Raw genomic sequence first — 17,937 nt, 5'->3', positions numbered from 1 at the left:
TCCATCGCGCATAGTTGACATTGTTATTCGCTAAGAAGTAAGGCACCAGTCCTGAAAGTGTACAAGTTGAAGTCGCCTTCTCTGAATGAGCGGATCAGGGTGAATATGGTGAGCTCCTGGTTGTCTCCATGTCCAGCACCAGACTCCAGAACTGGAACTGCGGACTCTTTCCGCTGTTGTTCACACCAATCCTCAAAGGTTATATCTGATATGCTAGACTCTTCAGAGCGGTAATCATGGTATGCCTTCTTCATCAGTTTGTACAAGCTGCATACAGTGATCTGGTGTGCCTGTCTTGTCCTGGTGACACTGGATGCAGACAGGTAAGACTCTGTATGGTCTCAGTATGACTCTGGTAGTCTGACAGTATATGGACTCTGTATGACTGACAGATTTCACAGCAGTGATGTCACCAATGCGCCTTGGTTGTGCCCGGCAATCACTCCTTCAAGAACCTCATCAACTTCATGCACTTGAAAGTTTTGGAGCTAGATGTACTCCATCACACACAGAGACCTTTTGTGTGCTACCCTCATCTAGTTTAGCCTGCGAGCCAACGCGGTTTACTAGGGTGTGGCCGATGCCGTGCACTAACATCTTCTTGGAGCCATAGATGAGAGTTGGTCCAGTGGTGAGGACCAGTGCCAGTAGTCCATCCAATGGATGTGGCTGACTGCTGAAACAAAGGTACTACTTCTAACACTACACCTCTACACTCCATAGCCATGCAGACGTATAAAAATCATAAACAAATGTGCAAAGTGAGAAAAATATGTGTCAGTGTGCTTTATAACCAGGAAAATATACTTCAGCAGGCTTGAAAACATAGGAATCCACACCTAGATCATGCAAATCGGACATCTTGGATTTTCAATTGGCCAATCGGGCAGATTTGATTAGTATCACTTGGAGAACAAGTGTGGCAAGTTTGATGCTTGTATCATCATTTGCACGATTTTTCTGCTATCTCCTACACTATAGCTATCGTCCTAGTCCTCTTGTCCATGGTTGACAATGTTTGAGCAACATAATGCAGCACTTGAACTTTCTATCTTTGACCCACTGTTTGCCTCCTTTTTTACTGAACTGGCGAGAGATTTTAACATTTAAAGATTTAAAATGTAAGTAATTCTGTTCACGTTTTATGGTTAAATTGCTGCATTATCCGTCCTATTTTATATACTGTTCGATGTAAACATACACTCGTGACTCATACATAACCCATATCAAGCAATTAATGTGAGGATCATAATATCAAATCGTCCAGGTTTTTTGGATTTATAACTAGTTGAGAAACAATCTTATCAGGTAAGAATTTGATGATACATTTAATCCCGGTAGTGCTTACTTTTAATGTAAAAAATTACAATTCCTTTTTAAAAATATACACCATAGAAAATTCATGATGTAGTCAATTTAATGACATCATTACAGTAATCCAACACAAATAATTTTTAATAGTTCTTATCCATGTGACATGGAGAGTAGCAATTACTGTTATCATGAATTTGATGTGACATAGGTATGTCAGTTTTTATTGATGATCACTCCATTTCCAAGTCATGTGTTTGTACAGAGCAATTTGAAAGTCCCTTAAAGACAATGCTTCCTCCCAGATTAACTAATACAGCACAGACAGTAAGTAGTCGATCAATACTGGCAAGATCAGCCTCATCTGCCTCATTTTTTAGCGACTTAATCATCTTAATGGGAAGGGTTCCCTGTAGAATCGTGTACCTGTTCTTAAGAAGACCAATGACACGCTCAATGTGTATTCTGATAATAGATTTCTGCCTTGAAGTCTCCACATCCTTAGCAGATAACTGTGTTTTACCTTTGGTGAAGGAGGGGATTACTAGTTCTGAACTGCATAAAGCTGCAAAGAAGGGGGAAACCTTGATCGGCTAAGATCTGATCACCTGGTCTGTGTCTGGTAGGAGAAATAAACCCCGACTGACGTACTAGGTCTACATCTGAAACCCGGCCACCCCAAGCCAATGACAAGTTCTTAATGACACCTAGAGGACTGCATGAAATCAAAACTTTTACGGTAGTATGTTTCTTGAAATTAGAATATGTTTGTTGCCGCGCTATAATTAACTCTGGATCTGGCCACCTCACAAGAAAGTTAATCTTTGTGTAACCTCGTACTTAGGTGAGGTAGGCAGCGGGTAAGAGAACAGGGTAGAAGATGCGCAGAGACATAAAGCAAACACGAACTAGCGAAGTAACGTACCACAAGCGACTGTATTGTTACCTCCGCCAGGGGCTTGGCGGAGGTTATGTTTTCACCGGCGTGTGTTTGAGTGTTGGTTTGTGGGTTTGTGTACGCTCGCTGATTGGCTGATTGGCCCACCGCCGCCGCCGCGCCGGAACCGCCTGTATCATACAGATTAAGTCTAACTGAAAAAGTTATGGACGGATTGTCATAAAATTTTCAGGATACGTCAGAAATGGGCTAACTTAGAATTGATGAGATTTCGGTGGTGATCCGGATCCAATTAAATAATTCATTCATTCATTAATTAATAAAATTTTCAGGATAGGTCAGAAATGGGGAAACTTAGAATTGATTACATTTTGGTGGTGATCCGGATCCAATTAATTCATTAACTAATTAATTAATTAATAACAAGTTCCAGGATAGGTCAGAAATGGGGTAACTTAGAATTGATTACATTTTGTGTGGTGTATCGGATCCAATTAGATTATTTATTTAATTAATTAATTAATTTTTTCACTTAATTAATAAATTAATTAATAAAAAATTTCACATTGAGAGAATTGCTGCTTGGCGGACGTCTGTTGCTCTCCGAGGCTCTAGTTAGGCCCATGTTTCCATACAAGTACAGCACGTATGCGTATACAACTATACGTGTGACCAAGAAAGAACAGCAAGGGAGAGAAAGAGTTCCCCGTGCGCCTGGAGTGGACACCCTCCGCCTTATAATACCAGGTAGATTCATGTGCCCGGCACGCTACGTACAGGCGCAGCTCAGTATTCCATGTCGACCTTTCGTGATTACGTTTTCTTTCCACGCTCTCACTTTCTTACTCTCTTGCCCCGAGTCCTTGTCCTCTGCACGCTGTATATGAGAATTAAAGTTCGAGTTTTATCCCGCATGCGCTGCAGTGTTCCTGTGTGTGGCTGCAGGCTACTAGCGCATTATGACTGTCGCGCAGGTCTGTTCACGCTACCCCGTCTGCCGCTCTCTCTGAGTGACCGACTTCTGTCTTATCTTGAGAAAGTTACCAGAGTAATCGTGGTTCTGTCGTGGTACAGTTGCCTGTAACAGCTGTGGGCCCGCTACCGAGCTGTCTCCCGCTCCGCCTCATCTCGGCAATCGCGTGCCTAATTAATGAGTTCGAGCGCAGCATCGCTGCATTTGCGTACATAACGTCTACCCATTTCCAAAAGTAATCGCTGACTGTAGTCTCACCACATCCACTTAGATACGCTAACAACTCGAATGATAGGTCCAGCCGTAAGCGTACTAAAGTCAAAAAGAACTGGGTTATGAATGGAAGGCTGCGCTTTGTTTTTCCCTGCACATGGGTAGCCAAGAAATTGAAGGTTTTCTCAAATATGCTCCATGTTATTCCAGTGTAGAACTTGCAACGTGTGTTATCTCCTGATGCTCGACACAGACAAACCTATTTTTACAAGCTCTTTCTTCAAACGCACACGCACACACACAGTGACACACTCACACGCACACGCACAGGCACACACAGACGCACGCACACGCACACACATATATATATATATATAATATCATGAGCGTATTAAGGAGAGCGTATAACGGTGAAATGCAAAAACCATGCTGCAGTATTAGTCGAATTAATAAACTTTTCCCATTTTATTTTGACGATTCTCTGCGGTATTATTGATCAGCCGTCCTACCTTGCTAATATAAAACAAACCGCTTGTCCCTACGATGCCCCTACGCTGAGATAATGAGCGGTGAAAATCTGGTATTGAACAGTGCATAACTGGTTACTGGCCATAGGTCGCAATAAACAGTGATCTCGTGTCGGTTTTCGACGAAAAATCCAGATTTTCACCGCTCATTATCTCAGCGAAGGGGCATCGTAGGGACATGCAGAACATACTGCAAAGAATTGTCAAAATAAAACGGGCAAAGTTTATTAATTCGACTAACTTGCCAAAGTTTATTAATTCGACTAATTCGGCAAAGTTTATTAAGTTTTAAGCCGGGCGCACATTGCCGAACATTTTCCCGAAGAAATGTTCGTCCGAACAAATGTTTTTGTCTGGCTATGTGCGGGTGACGAAGACGGCAGCAAGGTGCCTACAATAATCTGGTGCAACAGTTAAGACAAGAGAACGCGGCGACGTATAAACGATATCTCCGTGTCGACGACGTTGGGTTCGATGAGGTATTGAGAAGAGTGGGGCTGTCGATAAGCGAGAAAATACACAATTTCGCCCAGCAATTAGCCCTGGCGAAAGACTGTCGCTGACATTGAGGTTTTTAACAACAAGTACTACATGGATGGGATGAATTTCTTGGGTTTTTCTGACAAGGTTGCTCTTTTGCCGACGCTCTTGATATTATCGTTATAATATAACAATACAATTTCTTTATTAAAAGGACAATAAAGAGCAAGTTACTCCGAGATTATAGATTATATCATGCTGTCGTGTCAGAAAACTTCCTGCTGAAGAATTAAAATGAGCTTTGAGTAAATCACGTTGTGCCTTTGCACTTAGTGATGCTACATGCTTTCGTGGGCTTCAGATTACTGAGAGATGGATTTTGCCTCCAGCTCCCTGGTACTACTATATGATTTTCAGCTTCTTGGTCAACCTGTCCATCTGGGAACGGCTGTTGACTTAGTAGAAAATTACCAGTAGTAGTAGTTTGTTCAACTTAGTAGACTTAGTAGACCAGACAGCAGGCAGCCTGGACAATTTTCTCAACGTTGTCAGGGTGTAGGCATATCATTGTATGAAAAACCCTAAATCTCGCAGATAAAATACCAAATGCATTTTCAACTACACGTCTAGCCCTGCTGAAACGGTAGTTGAAAATCCTTTGCTCTCTCGTAAGATTCCGCTGGGGAAATGGTTTAACTAAGTCTTTCCTCAAAGGGAAGGCATCATCTCCCAGTATATGATACCTGCAAATTTTTCACTATCTTCCAGTTTTTCTGCTACTGGGAAGTTCAACCTGTTACAGTCCATGAATGCTTTTAATGGCGATGATGCAAATACACCAGCATCTCCAGAGCGACCTGTTGCTCCCACATCAACGTATATGAACCTGTAATTCGCATCTACCACAGCTAACAGCAGAATATTGTGGAAATGCTTATAATTAAAGCATTCAGATCCGCTATTCGATGGCTGTCGGATTCTAATGTGTTTTTCGTCAATTGCTCCTAAACAGAATGGATACTGTCATTTTGTATGGAAATTCTCGGCAATTTCCTTCCAGCTTTTTTCAGTACTTGGGTCCAGCAAAAGAGAAAATTCTTTATTATTTTAGATTCAAAAAATTATTTTCTTAAAATTTTCAGGGTCCTGAGACACATGTGTCTATCGATGACATCGATATTGAAGATGCGGAGGAACAGCTAAGTGAGGAAGATGTAGAAGAATCACAGCCATCTCCAAATAATGAAGGAAGTTCCGCTAATCTAACGGCCAATGCACCTCCTGTCGAAAGATGTTTTGAGTACAAAACATCTAAAAAAAAGTCTGTCAAACACTTATTATTTACGGTGACGTAATCACTTTAAACATTCACTTGTGCTTTTTGCAGTCTTTGCAGTACCAGATGTTCCTAGGTACAGTTTTTCTTCTTGGGCGTATACATGCCAAGTGTACCCATCCATGATATTGACAGTTGACACCATCGCACTCAACCATGGTGTTCTTCCTATCCTAAGGCTGCTTACAATAGCAGTACTGAGTACTTTTTTTTGGCGGTTTACTCGGTTTCTTAAAGTGTTCAACAGATTGCGTGAGCAGTTCCCTTGCAATGTGCCGCCTCTAAAATGCTTCCAGCTTTGGTAGCAAGTCATGAAGGAACACTTCATCCTTTGGGATATGACAGCTAATGAAACCATCGTGTAGTTTCACACGGAAAGCACATTGTTTCACTCCATGAACCTCCATTTCCATCTGAACCTGTGTATAATATGGGTGATCACGGTTTAGCTTTCCGTTGCACATGTAGCTGGACTCATCTGCCAGAAACTCTGTGCATGTCATATGTCTAACTGAATATGGACATTTAATTTCTGCTACAAATGTTTGATGACAGTTACATGTGACCACACCATCCGCAGTCGCAGAAAGCCATGGTTTGTCAACTGCAATACGCATGCCAGTCTTATGCAGCTTTCCATTGTTATGCTGCTTTTCAACCTCCTGTTCATACAGCTGAAATACAATGCCCTCATTATCCCGTCCATACTTAAGTGACTTTGTCATCGCAGGAATCGATGACATTGTGGTCACTCCTGTAATGACAGATGGTGCTGGATTTGCAGGATTTGTTCGGGACACAGTATGAGCAAAGGAGGCCGTTATATGCCCATGACGTTGCTCATACCAAACATTACTCTTGGACTGAGCTCGTGTTTGTTCTTCAACAAAGTCAGATTGTGCTTGTGTTATTTGCAAGTCATCAGCAACCTGGGACACTTTTTGACAAAGTTCTTCTGACAGGCTGGAATTGTTTGCACTGTACTTTTCTCTCGGTGGTTGAGGAAGCTTGACCGCTGGTTGAATAGTGCGTTGACAGCGAAACACTTCAGCTGTTTCCCCAAAAAAGGGATAGAGCTACTGGTGCAGGATCCTCACAAACCAAACTCTGCAGAAAGCACTGTTGCTCTTTATCTGTGGACGTGTTGATGTTGCTTGTACTGTGCGGTTTTCTGGCATTGGCAACAACACGGGCAATTGCATCATCTCCATAAAAATTGATGTCCCTGATGCGGGCTGGGCTGGTTGCTCTTTTGTTGTGAAGAAATTGTTCCATTCACATGGCTTACTTGTACAGGTCATCGTAGTGACACCAAATCGAACAGCAGCCTCGATCTTAAAGAGAACAGCAGCAACATGGGAGCAAGACTCACCAAGCCTGAGGAGAGGAAAGAACACACGTAATTAATATTTGAAATAAAAAATAAGTGGTTACCTGGCAGACAATTAGATCTCATTTTAGGTGTTCCCTGTCAGATTTTCTAGTTGTACCTAATTATACTTGTTATTGGTATATTATTGTTATGGATATTACTCATGGGTATAATTGGTATCATGGTTTATAAGTAAACAGACGTTTACATTTCATTCATTAAAAATGTTCGCAGTGGCTATTTTTACGGATCGGTAAAAATAATTTTGGAACTTGTTCTTACCCACTTCCGGTTGACATGCGCAGTGGCTTGTTTTAAGCAATTATTGTTTATACTGATTTTATATCTTCATGAAACTATTATATAAACAGAGCATCAGCTCTTTAAAAATATATATCTTTAAAATATGACCACTAGCTTACCCTGCCATGCAAGTGCAATGACCAGCAAGAACCTCTCCATTCTAATTTGTAGCTACCCATGGTTGATGGCTGGCATCGTTCGCTCTCTGCGATGGTCGTACATCTGCCCGAAATACCATCGATTCATTTGCTGTTATGTGGTGACGAATTGCACCAACAAACCCTGCTGTAAAATAGCGATGGGCCTCTAGTGATCGGAAATTTTTCATTGCCTGATGAGTATAGGCTCCTGAAATAAAGAATCCAAAGGCACTTGTTATTTAAAGCATTAATGAGCAAATAGCCTATATTACTGTTTTAGCTGAAGGATATCATGCCATAATTTATCAACATTTTACAAATCTTGAAATCGCCAACATCAAATCATCACATCACATCAAAATCAATTCATCAACATCTTGAAATCGAGAATGCAAGCGTGAAATATGACTTTTAAACTTGTGATGGTTGGTAAAAATTGCTGTTACCAGCCCTCTGGGCTGGTGCAAAAAAATCTGAATTTTGTGCCCTGCCTACACATTTTTCCCTCAATCAATAATGAGTATTTATATGTCTACCTGACTACTTGATAATTAAGCAGTAATTTATATCAATAGTAGGACACTATATTTACCATACATACTTATCATCACGTTGCAGAGAAGCAGGTTATTTAAGGGCAGTTTTCCTTTCCTGCCCTTCAAACTGTAGTGCGACCACAAGTTGTTACTCCCCAGCTTCCTCAATATACGGCGGACGCTGTCTCCGCAGCTATGCACACAAAGGCTAGTCAGATAGTTTACCTGCAGAAGAACAATTACAATCAAATACAATTCAATATGTGCATAAATGCTGATCCATCTCAAATAACCATGAAACATGAAAAGGTCTCTAATTGCACAATAGTTTGATCTCAACATTTGCTTGCACAAAACTTTCATTCACACACTTCAGTTACTTATAAATACATTCAAGTTATATGTTGTTCCACAACAAAATTACCATTTTCTTTCTGAAGTCGCCATCTCTCAGTTTCTCTTCCAGTGTCCCAACTTCTGCCACGCTGTCCAGCTGGGCAGCCAAGACATCCTCCTGCAGGTCCGGGCTCCCCACTTTTGAGGCACTTGCCAACACCCTCAACATCCTCATCATGTCCTTTTGGGTCTCGATTACTTCTTCTAACCTCATCAGCATACTCATTTGGAAATCTGTTAAAAATTGATGTGACAGTTATGCACTTCTTCAAACCATTTGGTAATGAATGGACGACTTTTTAACTCATGAATCTCTACAACAATGTTATTAAATGCAATAATTTGGTACAACAAGTGATATTCTTCTTTAGTTTTCAGCATCTCAAACTTGTCTCAAAATCATTGTTAACATGTGTGTATAAAACTCTGGACTTTGACAATTTTGACACTGATCAACATTGATCACTGATCACTCTCAAGATCTGTCAAGGTTGGTGCATCCCTGCTGTAAAATAGCGATGGGCCTCTAGTGATCGGAAATTTTTCATTGCCTGATGAGTATAGGCTCCTGAAATAAAGAATCCAAAGGCATGCGTAAGAGCAAGTAAAACATGTTGTAAAAACTTGCAAAACAGATAAGGGGTGGTGAAAATGGAAAACATGGATTCATATCATAATTACTAATACTAATTAGTGCTTGGCATCAAATTTCACTCATCAAAATTGTGCAATGTAGATCAGCAGGGTAGTAGCACAATATCATTCAACAGCCATATTTCTTCTGTAACATATCTCTTTCTCGCAACGTGATTTGTCAATTGTGAGAATTTGCACAGCTGTCACAGACGGGGTCTGCCCACTTGACCGAAGGCCCGCGAGACCGAAGGACCACGAGACCGAAGGCCCACGAGACCGAACCACGTTCCGCTGCCCCTACTACATGTAAAAATAATAATGATAATTAGATTCTTATATAGCGCATTATACTAACATAAGTCTCTATGCGCTTTACAAAAATAATGTACTAACATTTTAGAAGATAAACAGATACATGTAAATATGAATGGAAATACAATGGGAAAGGAGATGTTTACTCTTCGGATCACCTTAAATATAGCACAGGCTTTTCATAAATTTTCTTTGGTTTCATTACCAAGTATATCGTTAATAGTAGCACACCACATTTTATTGTAAGAAACGCCCCTCCCCTTACTACGGGTTAATAGTGTAGCCCCCGGCGGCGCTCCTCGACCGGCTAGTTTACTCGTGCGTTCGTGGCCGTCAGAAGACCGACTTGTTTTACCGTTGAATCTTGGCTGCTTATATAGGACCCTGCGGTCTCACGTGCTTCAGGTGCCTGGGTGCTGCCACCCCCCCCCCGCTTGACACGTGTACGGGTGATGCACCCCCCTTGGTCCAGTATATGCACGAGCGTCGCACATCTCCCCCCTGTCCGCCACCTGCTCGACCGGCGCAACTCCCTCACCCGGCGCGTGTATGGGTGGTGCAGCTCCCTTACCTCCCACATCTGGTAGATATGGGATCCCCTCCCCGTGCTTGTCTGTGTCGTTGGGGAAAACTTCCTGCCTGTCACTAGGGGAACTTTCTATCGCTGTTGCTGTTGAACTGGTCTCTGGTTGGATGACGTCATGCCCCTGAAATCTCCACAACTCCCCCAACTTCTCTTAGTATTTGCCCCCGGATACACCTTACCTCCATATCTGTACATCATAGATTACATCCCCTATATATCATATATCATATGTTATATCGTCATCATCTTATATCATCATTGCAATATTTAAGAAAACTATATATATATTGACTAATAAATGACTCAGAACTGTTCCAGCAATACAGCTGGGTTCTCCTTGTTTCTTCGGCCTCTCATTCTGCTTCCCTTCTTCTTCTGGCTGTCTTCTCGGCTTTTTCCTCTTCCTCCGCGTCTTCCTCTCCTGCTTCTTCCGCTTCTTCTTCAGCTTCACTTCTTCGGCTTCTTATTCTCTAGTTACACGTGCCTTTCAAACACAAATTTCGGCCCCTTCGTAGGCCGCACGTCTCTTTCTCAGATACTTATCGCACGTACGCATCACCTAGGGCATATATCTATGTCATGCCGCGCAAATCCTGTGACTTGTGACAATCATATCTTTACTAACAATATAGTATTCAAATATTTATATATGGAAAAAAATAGCACCATTATCTTATAAACAGCTCACTAATTACAATATAGGATTTTTCTCCCTCCTTAAATATTCATGTCTATGTGCCCACCTACCGTTACCCCTCTCGCCCAGTTGGCCCGTTCCCTACGCTACTGCTCTCACTACTGGATGGGCTGAGGAGTAAATCTTCGCATATAACTGCTCTACCCTTTTCTCCTCCTCTAGCTCCTCTACCCTCCAGCTTAGTCACCTTATCTCTTCGTTTGCCTCCTCCAAGCTTCTTCTTAACTGTCGTTCCCTCTCTCCCTCAGCTTCACTTTCCTCTTTCACCCTCTCCATCTCATACCGTTCCTCCTGGTCCAGTTGCCATTGATAGCCCTCCTCCTCTATTGCCTGCAAATGTGTCCTCAGCTGCCTCCTTATTTCGGCTAGCTGTCGGGCGCTTCGTGTCCGCCTCTCTTGTAGCGGCTTTTGCCCTTGTTTCAGTGGGGTTTGGCGGACGGGCGTTACAACGCCCAGCAGGTACCCCGGGCTCACTATGGGCTGCGCCTCCCAGGCATATGGGAGTAGGTATCACAGTAATATTTTTAAAGTGCACGAAATTTCGAAACTTTGTGGATTTTATTATAATGCTCATGAAAAGAAACATTTTGATACCAGGCATATCGGAGGTTCAGCACCTCTACGTCCTCTGGGTGTTTCTCGATGTGGCGGCGCCAGGGCGACCAGCGTGCCCTGGCTTGCCGGCGGCGCTGCTCCTGTGCCTTCTTCTCCCATTCCCTGTTCCATCCAGGGTGTCGCGGCACTTCGTTCGCTCGGGAGAAGTGGGTCTCGCCATGCCTCTCATGCTGATGCTGGCACATCCAACGAGGATCGTCTGTCTTGTAGCGGCAGTGGGGGCACTGGGGCGTGTGGCGGCCTGATCATGACGATCGGGCCGGCCTGGGTGTGGCGCTGCCTTTGCCTCCCGAGAGGGATTCATCGGGGTCCACCTGGATCACCAGTATGTCCATCTGAAAAGAGAAAATGACCTTCCCTAGTCGCTTTAAACTTAAGGTTTGCATTTCGACAGCGGCGGAACACCTCTTGCAGATGCTGCATGTGTTCTTCGAGTGGCGCTATAGATCATTATATCGTCTAAATATGTGATTGCGTACTTACTACTTATGTTGCAGACCTAATACCCGATTCATAACCGTCTGGTACTGTCCCGGACAAGAAGCTATCCCAAATGGCATGACGCGCCAGGCAAACAACCCATTAGTAGTTACAAAAGCAGACTTATGCTGATCTTCCTTGGCTAATGGAATCTGGTGGTAACCACTTCTCATATCTAGACAAGTGAAACATTTTGCCTTTCCAACGTTTTGCATGACATTGTCGATTATCGGTAGGGGGAACGCATTTGGCCGTATGACTGAATTAAACCTTCTATAATCTATACACATTCTCCATTCCCCTGTTTTCTTCTTGACTAGTAGTACCCCTGAACTCCACTCTGAGATGGAAGGTTTAATTAATCCTACTTTCAGTAAATGTTGGACCTGCCGGTCGACTTCTTTTTGTACAGACATTCGGTACGGCGCCATTTTGAACGCTTTGCTGGTTCCAGTATCAATTTTCATTTCGTATAAATTAGTAAACCCCAGTTCTTCATCTGTGTGTGCGAAGGATGCCCTATGTGTTGTTAAAAAGTGTAGTAATTGCTGTTTGTGTTGTTGGTTTGTGACATGGTCTACTAACGAGGCGTAATCGACCGTCGTCTGCGCGTTGAGTGCGTTATCCGGCAAGTCATGAATTTGCCGAATCTCGCTACAAAAACCCGCTTTCACACGCCCTTGTTGTATGGTCGTCGTCTGCGCGTTGAGTGCTTTATCCGGCAAGTCATGAATTTGCCGAATCTCGCTACAAAAACCCGCTTTCTCACGCCCTTGTTGTATTGTCGTTTGTCGTGTCAGCCCTGAGGCGGCAACGCAGCATGTAGCGCCGTGTGTTACTGTTCGTCTCGGTCGTGTTTGTTCTATCCTTGGACGTAAGTGTGCCACCGTTAATGTGGTTTATGATGCAAATTTATGTGTTTGCGTGTGGTATTTCTCAGGAGACAGCTAATCGTGCCATTATTGTTTATGCGACATGTTTTCGTCAGAATCTGTAAACCTGTGAAACGCTGATAGCCTTCTAGTGGCAGCGACTGAAGTTGAACTTGTGTTCCCACGGGTAAAACATCATTAACCTGACATTCGCACCATGCCGTTTGATATGGCGTGAGATGCTTGTAGCGTTGAACATAGGCTACTTTCATCATGGGCAATGGCCCTGCTCATCACTCTTTCGCGTACATCGGCACTATACTATTACGTATTGTTAATACTGAGTTTGAGAAATCTATGCCCACCCTATTTTTGGCGAGAAAGTCTATCCCTAAAATGATATTCTTGGGCAATGCTGCTACTACACAAAACTGGAGAGACGTTCTTACCCGGCCTAGTGTGACCCGCAACTTAACTACCCCCATTACACGTAGCTGGTCACCCGTAACGGACTAACTTATTATCAAATATTATTTATATGTGGTTAGCCATCATAATATGCATAAATTACTGTGATGTACAATAAATGTGTATGAATTTGAATTTTGTGATCGATTCTCGTCCAATCAGCAGCCTTGTGACATGAAATTATGAAGTTCCTGTTATCGTGAGTTTGCTCGTAGCTACGATGTGTTTCTGTCAACTCTACTTTCGTAACATTAACATTAGTCGTAAGTGTTATCTTAGCATTAACATTAGCATTAACTTTACGATGTTTCTGACAATGGGCCCAGGTGTTCAAATTTTGCAACAATAAAAAATATCGATTGTTTAGTATACTATCGGCGATAAATATTGTGTTTCACTTTACCATTGATGCATTGCCATCGAGACAAAAAATATCGATAGTTGGCAATAGTTTAATGCATCGTTACACCCCTAGCTGTATGTGGCTCTTCTTTCTTCGTCTTGCGTGACATGTTGCTGGAAGCAGGCATTGCTTGTCCTGATACATGCAGAGTTTCATCGTCGTCCTCGTCCGAGCCTGACCAAGAATGTCGCATCTGCTTCGTTGACTGACTGAGCTGCCCCAGTTTACCTCAAGACTCCTTAGTCCCTCCTGCATGATGCGGGGTTGTGTAGAGCTGCTCCTCGTTTTTAGCTCATCTGACATAGTCAGATGCAGCTTGTAGAATCGCATGATCGTCCGTCCGTCCGTGCGAGCGTCTGTCCGTCCGTCAACAGTTGGGCACAAATCTAAACGGCTCGACGTACGGTCACGATATTCGGGACGTGGGGGGGTAATCCGAAAACGAGTTGGGATGTCGAAGCTGGGGTTCAAAGGTCAAAGGGAAAGAGGTGTAAAAGAAGGGGGAACATTCACTCCTTAACTTAAGGGATAGGGAGGAAATGCAGAATTGCGGCACAAATCTAAACGGCTCGACCTAAGGTCTGTGAATAGTTGTGTATAGCATCATGGTAGGAAAAGCCATCACTGTGCCGAAATTGGAGGTCACAGTGTCAACGGTCAATGGGCACAGGGCAGATTTTAGACATTTTCTGAGGACATGGTCTGACGGAGCATTGAAAAACTTTTTTGTTTCAGCAGTGACCTAGCATTTTATAGGCATTATTGAAAGGACCATGAAATCTACTTTCTGCTGACATGCGAGGATGTAAGTGTCAGATTACCTTTTGACCCTCAATAGGAGGGTTAAACATGGATTTGTTGACTGTCTGTTTAGAAAGAATTTGACTGCCGGGTTTGCTAGTAGAATCTATACATGCCTGGATGTATGAGGCTACAATGTCACAGTGAAATTTCAAAAGCTAAAATTTGGTTAAAGAAGGTTTATGCTCCTTAAATCGTATAATTTCTATGGCATTCTGTACTGTCAGTATGTTACATGTAACGTATGCCACTGCCAGTGGCTATGCCAGTGTGTGTTGTGGTACTGTGTAGTTTTTGCCTGCGTAATTGTTACAGGTGGCAGCTCTCTATTGCAGGCTGTAGGGCTTGCCTAGGTAAATGGATGAGTGCTTACCTATTCTTGTCTTGCAATAGTTGTTTGCTACTTCGTACGATGGGAGCTTCCATCTTTAATCTTAAGACACTTAAACGTACGCGCCATCTCGTGGCACTTTTCATAACGATCCAACGAACATTCCTTTGAGAAGGTTCCTGATACCATCCCTGTGCCTTCCACTGTTTTGGCGCGTATGTGAACACATTTGGGACAACAGGGTTTACTAGAATCCCACCCCTCCACCACAGAGTCACCGCAGTAGAGTTATATGAGCGGATGTCGCTCTGCGGCACTTGTTATTTAAAGCATTAATGAGAAATAGCCTATATTACTGTTTAGCTGAAGGATTCACCGCCATAATTTATCAACATTTTACAAATTTGAAATCGAGAATGGCAAGCGTGAAATATGACTTTCAAACTAAATTTGTGATGGTTGGTAAAATTGCTGTTACCAGCCCTCTGGCTGGTGCAAAAAAATCAGAATTTTGTGCCTGCCTACACATTTTTCGCTCAATCAATAATGGAGTATTTATATGTCTACCTGACTACTCCTTGATAATTAAGCAGTAATTTATATCAATAGTAGGACACTATATTTACATACATCTTATCATCACGTTGCAGAGAAGCAGGTTATTTAAAGGGCAGTTTTCCTTTCCTGCCTTCAACTGTAGTGCGACCAAAGTTGTTGCTACCAGCTTCCTCATATACGGCGGACGCTGTCTCGCGAGCCTATGCCCACAAAGGCTAGTCAGATGTTTACCTGCAGAAGAACAATTACAATCAAATACATTCAATATGTGCATAAATGCTGACATCTCAAATAACCATGAAACATGAAAAGGCTCTAATTGCACCAATAGTTTGATCTCAACATTTGCTTGGCACAAACTTCATTCACACACTTCAGTTATTTATAAATACAGTCAAGTTATATGTTGTTCCACAACAAATTACATTTTCTTTCTGAAGTCGCCATCTGCTCAGTTTCTTTCCAGTGTCCAACTTCTGCCACGCTCTTCAGCTGGGAAGCCAAGACATCCTCCTGCAAGGTCCGGGCTCCCACTACGCCAACCAACATCCTCATCACTGTCCTTTGGGTATCGATTACTTCTTCTAACCTCAACAGCATACTCATTTGGAAATCTGTTAAAAATTGATGTGGACAGTTATTGCACTTCTTCAACCATATGAATGGACGGACTTTTAACTCATGAATCTCCTACAACAATGTTATTAATGCAATAATTTGGTACAACAAGTGATATTCTTCTTTAGTTTTCAGCATCTCAAACTTGTCTCAAAATCATTGTTAACATGGTGTGTATAAAACTCTGGACTTTGACAATTTTGACACTGATCACTCTCAAGATCTGTCAAGGTTGGGCAGGTATGTTTATTTATCAAGTTCTATGTGAAGTTAGAAGCCGTTGGTTTATCTGACATGAAATTACCCATTTAAAACATGGTGTTATCTTCTTGAAGTCTTTTTTGGCCTGTTGAGAGCACTTTATTACATACTCACAAACATATCAACGCACTTTACTATCATGGACTGGCCTGGAGTTGAGGCTAGATGCCAACATAGGTGGTGATGTCTAGGTGGTGTGGTCTCAGTACGAATGCCTTATATTTCGATGGATGTTGGCTTGTCATCCTTTCTGTACTTTCTCCACGTTTCCATGTGAAAATAAAGATACACAACAAGATAACAAGATAATAAGATTTTGCCATCTTAAGGTTCAGAATGTTATAAGTTAATATGATAGAAGCTTGTAACGATGGTACAATTAATACCTTTCTGCATTGATATTTGGTACTCTCATTCTTACATGAATCAACTACACTTCAAACATTTGAAATCAATCCTACAGCTGGGTGAATAAATAAATATATATAGATATATATGTGTGTGTGTGATATATATATATATATATAATGGCATACCATTGATGAACGAGCTACAAGTAGCTTCAGAAGGGCTGAAATCTGTCAGCAGGAAGTTTGGCTCTTTTGGTAGCGGAAATGAAGTTGATGCTTTAGACCTCTTTGGTACGAACTCTCCTTCATCTATAATTATAGAATTAGAACGATCAGGATATATAATCTATACTACATTAGAAATAAACTGAACAGTTTTTCTCTTGAAAAAGGCAGAGTATATAATGTATAAGTTAGCTAAAAGCTTTATAAATTTATAGAGTTATAGAACATTAACGTATGCTATCAGGGCATAAGAATCTTGCAACTAACTTGCTGACACTGTTATTGATAAATAACATGAGGCTTGTCCAGTATTAGAAGAGATTAGAAAGCCACCCAATTGGAAATCCCCAGGGACACACATCTGCATAGCCCACGAGGCCAAAAAACAAGCAATTGTCTGCTTTATGAAAACACATCAGCAGGTCCACGCTCTGAAAGCTCATAGCGACTTGGAACCTTTCTTTTTCTTGTGCATGACTCCTATTCACCACCAGATTCCAAAGTTAATGTCTCCTCCGCCAACCTGGCATGCTTCAGGTCGTTCAACAAAAATTCCAATAAAATATGCATTGGCCATAGATGATACACAAATGTTATGTACACAAATATAAGGTTAAATTTTACCTGTGTACATGAAAAAACTTATCTGTCCCTAGTCCTTTTCTCTTTGTCCGGCAATTTCTCTCTCCTTACATGTACAGAAACGTTGTTTGTGGGCCACTAGCAGTACAGAACCTGCAGATGTAAAAAAAAAATTAAATAATTATAGTGTTGTAGTATAATTATTAATTTAATTTAACTTTTTAATCAATGTCTGAGACCTTTTCTAGATACAAGACATAACTTTACAATAAACATCGCCACATTGTCAAAATACATGCAGATTAATGAAAGTAGTCATGTACATTAACCATGTTAATTGCCACTGATGTAAGAGTGCTTACAGGCGTGCATATCATAATTATATCGAAACAATACATATGATCTACTAACCTCATCCCTTCTTTCTATCCATGACTTGTGAATAACCTCAACCGCCTTCTCGTCTACAAATTCCACGACAGCAAATCCAGTCATCTGAAAGATACAAATTGTTGTCTTACCAAAGTTCAAAAGACTTATGTTAAAGCTACATTTGGCTTGACTAGTGGTGCCCCCGGACGGCCCGTCCTTTCACCGCAGGTGTCATTTAAAATTTGTAGCGGCACGCTCCCCCTAGTGGCCATTAAATACAAAACA

The 17,937-nt window shown here is 41.9% G+C and overlaps 1 long non-coding RNA gene across 1 annotated transcript in view; it reads right to left on the bottom strand.

Annotated features, from left to right (window-relative positions):
* Positions 1-17,365: 17,365 nt before the first annotated feature.
* LOC106817327 overlaps positions 17,366-17,937 on the bottom strand; it is a 4,147-nt gene continuing 3,575 nt past the window's right edge. Inside the window, exons 2-3 of the long non-coding RNA XR_001395034.1 lie at positions 17,692-17,775; positions 17,366-17,433 (exon numbers count right to left, since the gene is read on the bottom strand). This is a non-coding gene — a long non-coding RNA (uncharacterized LOC106817327). The remainder of the gene's footprint in view (positions 17,434-17,691; positions 17,776-17,937) is intronic.

This window comes from Priapulus caudatus, unplaced genomic scaffold (genome assembly GCF_000485595.1).
Source record: "Priapulus caudatus unplaced genomic scaffold, Priapulus_caudatus-5.0.1 Scaffold1682, whole genome shotgun sequence".
Classification (NCBI taxonomy): domain Eukaryota; kingdom Metazoa; phylum Priapulida; class Priapulimorpha; order Priapulimorphida; family Priapulidae; genus Priapulus; species Priapulus caudatus.
This window is presented reverse-complemented; position numbering and strand designations above follow the sequence as displayed.